The sequence below is a fragment of the Alligator sinensis genome, unplaced genomic scaffold (genome assembly GCF_000455745.1).
Source record: "Alligator sinensis unplaced genomic scaffold, ASM45574v1 scaffold147_1, whole genome shotgun sequence".
NCBI lineage: Eukaryota > Metazoa > Chordata > Crocodylia > Alligatoridae > Alligator > Alligator sinensis.
This window is the reverse complement of record NW_005841847.1, coordinates 4,555,876-4,562,416: the sequence shown is the minus strand read 5'-3', so window position 1 is coordinate 4,562,416 and position 6,541 is coordinate 4,555,876. Positions and strand designations below refer to the sequence as shown.

The 6,541-nt window shown below is 41.0% G+C and overlaps 1 long non-coding RNA gene across 1 annotated transcript in view; it reads left to right on the top strand.

The window, feature by feature from the left end:
* LOC102376747 overlaps positions 1 to 6,541 on the top strand; it is a 52,152-nt gene that overhangs the window by 917 nt on the left and 44,694 nt on the right. The window contains exon 2 of the long non-coding RNA XR_003094943.1: positions 200 to 264. This is a non-coding gene — a long non-coding RNA (uncharacterized LOC102376747). The remainder of the gene's footprint in view (positions 1 to 199; positions 265 to 6,541) is intronic.

The window sequence follows — 6,541 nt, the reverse complement described above, 5'->3', positions numbered from 1 at the left end:
GCGGCGGGCTCAGGGCTGTGACAGGCTTTGCTGCCGCGGGGGAGGCTGTGCTGAAGCCCGGCTCCATCCCCGCGAGCCGCCCGCCTGATGTGACCGGCCGCGGTGTGGGGCGCTGGCGTGAAGGGCAAGGAGGACCTAGGCTCCCGGTGCAGCTAAATAGGTCACTTTCCGCGCTTAATTACTGTTTGTTTCATTTTAGCGCGTCGCCTCCGGAGCAGACCGGCTATTAAGCTCGTGCTTCGAGTCACACTAGCCGTTTGCAAGGTACAAAATGTCTGTGGTAGGCTCCAGCGCTCGGTGTGTGCCCACCAGCTGGCATGGGTGGCTTCACCTTCACGGGGGCTCGCTTCCCATGGTCTACCTGGCCAGGGTCCCTGCCATACGATTCTGAAGCTGTTTGCAATATTGTTATGCCTTTGTTTTTTTGGTCCAAATGAGTGGTTTTTTGAGGGTGGGGGAGGCAGAAGAAGAACTATTGAATTGTGGTATCGCTCAATTTCTCAAATCAGTTTAGTCTAGGTACATTTTTAATGGCTGTGGAATGCAGGTGTCCTCCTCTTGATGGTCGAGATGTTATTAATTACAATTCTAAACATGTAGCAATCGCTCGCTGTGTGGCGTTCAGTGGTTATGAAATATCTCCTTTCCTCTTGTGGTACACGATAGAGTCATACAAATTAAATGTCCGTAGAAAGAAGAAAAACCTGACACTTTCCTTAATAATCCGTTACTGTGTAGTTAGTTCCTGGGTTCAGGGCTGAGGATTCTTACACAATGTCAGTTGAAAGCAAAAACACACTACAGGTTAAACCTGAAATTAAGCTGTGCAGTACTTGTTCGGTATGTTAGTATTTTGTGAACAGTGCAGATTTGAATAATTGTAAAAAGACAAACTGGGGCATAAAATCACCAGCCTGATTATTCCCCAGCACTGTAGTTGCAGTTAATTTTTTTGAACCTCTACTTCTGTTTTGCTTGCTTGTTATGCTTGCTACCAACTTGTCCCATGGCTACCAGGCCATGACTGTTTTTGCCAACTTGCCACTATTCCATCATGCTTTCTGAAGGGTGGAATATCGCTGCTTTCTGATCCTGCTTTCACTGCTCTTGAATCTTAGCAGCATTAGTTGCTGCTGATCAGAAATGTTGATTTACTAGCCATATGCTACTTACCTAAGGAATTACTATGTTATGTTAATAGCAATTTGTAAACCCTTAAAAATGAATTTACTGTATCTTGAGTGTTAGTAGTCCTGATAACTGCAATCTGTTGTTTGACCTAGAGAGGACAGTTATCTCCTGCATTTCTTGGGACCCTGCAGACAGTAATGTGTATTAGAGGATGAAATCCTAGAAAGAACTAAGAACAATAATTGGGTGTTGAACAGTTGTCTAGAACTGATACACTTCATGTAACAGTGAATTATCAGTGGAACTATACAGATACAAGCATTTCTAGGAACTTGGCACACGTGTCAAAGTGCACTTGTTAAGTTTCATAGTTGTTAGGGTTGGAAGGGACCTTAATAGATCATCAAACTGGACTCCCTGCCCTGGGCAGGAAAGAGCACTGGGGTCATATAACCCCAGCCAGGTACTTGTCCAGTCTCCTCTTAAAGGCCCCCAAGGTAGGGGAGAGTACCACCTCCCTCAGAAGCCCATTCCAGATTCTGTCAACCCTTACTGTAAATAAGTTCTTCCTGCTGTCCAACCTAAATCTGCTTTGTCAATTTGTGGCTGTTGTTCCTGGTTATTCCAAGGGGTGCCCTGGTAAACAGAGCATCTCCTATTTCTTTGCTCCCCCCCCAATGAATTTGTAAATGGTCACAAGATTCCCCTCTCGGCCTTCTCTTGTGGAGGCTGGAGAGATTGAGGTCCCTCAGTCTCTCCTCGTAGGGTAGGGCCTTACCTGCAGGCCCCTAACCATATGAGTGGCCCTCCCGCTGGCCCCTGTCCGGGTTATCCACATCCCTCTTGAAGTGGTGCCCAGAACTGGGCACAGTACTCCAACTGTGGCCTGACCAATGCAACATAGAGGGAAAGTATCACCTCCCTGCACCTGTTCATGATGCATCTGCTAATGCAAGATAGAGTGCAGTTAGCTTTACTGATTACTTTGTCAGTGGTGGCTCATGTTCATCTTGGAGTCAGCTATGACTCTGAGATCCCTTTATGCTGCTGTGCTGCTGAGAAGGTCCTCCCCCAACCTATAGGTGTGTTGGTGATTCCTTCTCCCTAAGTGCAGCACTTTGTACTTGTCTTTGTTGAACTGCATCCTATTCTTTACTGCCCACTTTTCCAATTTGTCCACGTCTGACTGGATTTGATCCCTTCCCACTAGTGTTAGCTTTACCCCATAACTTCGTCTTATCCATGAATTTAGACAGAGTGCTCTCCACGCCCTCATCCAAGTTGCTGATGAACACATTGAATAGCACAGGTCCAAGGACTGAGTCTTGGAGGACCCCACTACCTACATCCTTCCAAGTCGATACCAATCCATCCACCACCACTCTCTGGGTGTGACCCTTAAGCCAATTTGCCACCCACCTGACTGTGTAATCATCTGTCACAGTCTTTCGGTTTGTTTATGAGAACAGGATGAGATACCATATCGAAGGCCTTCTTAAAATCCAAGTAGATGACATGTTTCTGTGTTTGTATAGCTCACTATTATGCAAAAACACACTTATCAGGCATTTAACCAGCAAAATAGCCACTTTTCCCCTCCACTAGTATATAACCCTTTTTAACTCTTTGTTACAATTTACTGTACAGCCTATTGCATTTTATTTGCATACATATCATAAATGTTTTATTGATTTGTACAGTATTTCCATCCTATATGTTAAAAAAAAAGTTTTTGTAGCATACGTACAAATGAAAAAAGAAACAGTACTTCAGAATGGGAAATCAGATAAGAAGTACAGGGTCTATTTTTACAAATTCTTACTCAGAAGTAGTTAAGTGAATTTGGTGCCAATCTGAATTTACATGGTTGATCCCTTAAATATTATGATTCAAGAATGCTATTTAATTTAAAATATAGCTTTTTAAAATATTTGGCTGAAAGGGACTTTAAATACTACAACAAGACATCAGAGAGAATCCCAAATGCATCTTCAAAATCGTGACTGTGTAAACAAAACAAGTTAGTTTGGCAGCGCTAAGTTCTGAATACTTGGGGTTGCAATAATTCTGAGGGAGGTTTGTTGTTTTGCATATAGCACACTCCTGTGTATAATACTCACCTTTTATTTTGAAGGGGAGCCTGCAGGGGGGAAAAAAGTCTTTTATTAAGGTAAGTGAATCTGTAGCCACACACCAGGTTTGAACCTGTGCTCTGCCTCTGGGACCGCGTGCTGAGCCTGAGACCATGTCCTATGTTGGACCCCATGTATTGCCTCCAGGTCTACATGCCGAGCTCAGGATGGTGCGTTGTGTTCAGGATGGACCCAGCACATGGCTCTAGAGCCAGTGCAAAGTCCAAGGTTTGGTGGATAGCCCCGAGGCAGCACAATGGGTCAGACCCAGCATATGGCTCTGGAGCCAGCACACGGCTCCAAATCTGGCATGCAGTCTCAGACTTGGTGTATGGGGTCAGACCTGGCATTCCCGGTCCCAAGCCATGTGCTAGATTGGACCTAGTGTGCTGAGTCTGGCCACGTGCTAATCTTGTGCTCCAGACCAATCCAGCATGGTTGTGGTGGGGAGCTTGCCATTGGTCCCAAAACTTGGAGATGAAAAGTGTGGGGAGGGAGCCTCCCCGCTACCCCCTCCCCACCCTGATTATCAAATTTCCAGATTGGTAGAGATCCCTTTTTCTTGCCTAAAATGCATACCCCAATTTTTCCCCAACTGGTTTTAGGGAAAAAATGCAAGAAAATGGGTTATATGCAAGAAAATGGAATATAACTAACTTTTTAGATTCTTAAATTGGTGTAGCTCTTGTGTAACACATAGTCAAAGCAAAAATACTTGTAATATATTCAGAGCTCTAGTAAATATCTTATTAGGTGGAATTCATGAATGGCTAACTGATATAGATTCATAAAGAAATATTGAGTTGCTCTTAGAAAATAAGTTATTTTTCCATATGGAATGCCTGTATAAAAGTATTGTTTTGTGACTGCATGTGTTCATATGAATTGAAAGATATCACATTTTTGCAACCACACTAGCTTGTTTGATATCTTAAAATGCAAATATGAAATTATGAACTTGCTTCCATATTTCTTTTTCTCTTTCAGTGTTAAAAGAGAACTCTTGGGGATGCATTTGGCTCCAAATTTAAGCGTATTTGTAGTTTGATTTTTGTGAAAGTTTCCTAAATGAACAAAGACCAGCATTATAACTTAAGTTCAGTGGAATTAAAAAACCAAAATAAAAAAACCTTGAAATAACCTAACGTAGTGTTTGGAAGTCCAGGTTGTATGATACTTCTTGTGTAGGGGTTCTCAAAATCCTGGATGGTCAACAGGCAACCCAGCTCGCATGCTTCACACTCATCTTCCTTAAATTTCTGCAGAATTAAACACTGCTTAATTTACTCTCTTAACTTACTGCATGAAACCTTAGTTAGTAAGCAGTTGCTTTAGTTAGTAGATGCCTATTATGCAATCTGAGATGAGAAGGGAAGTGTTTATCTTAATCTTAAGAAAAGTGTCTGAGTCAATTTATGAATTTCTGTTTCATGCTATTGAAACACTTGAGAAAACAAAAATGTAAAATTAAAATGGACTGGTAACTGACTTAACAACATTTCCATGCTCTAAGCTGGTTTAAAATTCTTAAAGTAATGGAAAAAGTGTGATTACCTAAAGAGATTTTATCTTCTTAAAAAAAAAAAACCAAAAACTATTACTCTTTAATTTGTTAGCTATTAGGTTATCAAGTGAAGATGCAATTGTATGGACTATTGACAAGCGAGTAAGTATCAGTGCAACTGGGTACTGCTGTTTTAACTCTAGAAGTCTTGAGTACAGTTTTAGTTTCTTTTTCTTTTAAAACTTACTCCATTGCTTAGATTTAAAAACTTGAAAATCACACTGCCTTTAAAATATTGTACTTCATTCTAGTTATAAATAACACTTAATCACTACTAAAGGAAGCTGGTAGAAAACATTTTTGAGGCTGTTTATTTTGAACATAAAGCATTATCAAATGGATGGTCAATTTCAGTTCCTGTTTTGTGCATTAACATGGCATCACTCTTGTGCTCTGGGGTGAACTTCTGGGCAGAGTCTTCTCCTGATACTGTGATAAAATATTTGTTTGGAACAGCAGAGCTTCTATTTTTTAATTTTGAGGCAAGAAAATGGTGGGTATTGATTTATTAATTTTCTCTCCCCAAAACCTGTGACTGAAAGGCAATTTCTGGGTCATCAAGCCTAGACCCCTGCTGTCAAAGGCAACCAAATCATATAATCCCTTCCTTTCATAAATAGGTCGCGGATGGAACTGGAACATAGGGGCAGAGGAACCCTGCATGCAGTTGAGGGACAATGAGGTGTTCGTGTATTCTCTTAGATTCCCCTGGAAGTCCTGTGTAGCAGTTAAGAAGTCAGGACACCCTGTTTCAGTTTTTCTAAAGAGATGGGTAGGTCTGAGATGTGAAAGAAAGGGTATGCCCAGGTATGTTTGTTGTGAACAATAGCAACACTAAAGAAACTTTTGACTTTTAACAAGGACCAACAGTTCAAAGGGTGTTCTGGGCAATGGAATAGCTGATAGATTATGTGCCAACATTTTGTTACTGGTTTTCAGGAAAACAGTTATGAGACATACAGTTAAAGCATAGCCTTTATTGTTTCAAGTTCTTTTTGGACTCTTAACTATAGCACTGCCTCACTTCACACTTAAATCATGTTCTTAACATTTTTTGCAATTTTAAATGCAGAAATGTAGATTCTGAAACATGATTTACTGACAGGAAATTACATGATCCTCAAATCATAGGTTACACATAGTTTTATATGCTGACTGAAGTAGCACTAGATAGGAGTTCTCAGCAACCTCTAGTTAAGTGCGCTTTCTTTACTAAACTACCTTCTGTATCACTTTCTCTATGATGAATCTACTCTAATCTTATGCATTTTACAAAGTCAATGGTAATTTTTAAATGCTACAGATTTAGTGGGACTGAAAATAACAAAAATGAAGTCAGTATCTGGAGAGAGGCTTTTTTAATTTAATTTTTTGATTTATCACTTGTATTTCATTGACTTAATTTCCTCAGACTTCACTTTAAACATTTCAAGTTTGGGGGTAATTTCTTGGCTTCCCATTATGACCTGCATTGCCTTGGGTTAGGGTTACTGTTCTGAGCACTTTAAAACAATCTAGCCCTGTGGCTTTACTCTAGAAGCATTTGTTCAAATATTATAATAATCTTACTGTCAGGCTTGCTATCTATACAGTGCTTCAGGGAGACTTCCAGTTTCAATCCCTGCCTTCAGGAATTCTGGAACATGATTCACAGAAGTTTAGGGCTGGAAGGGACCTCATGAGATCATCGGGTCCAGCCCCCTTGCGCTGGGCA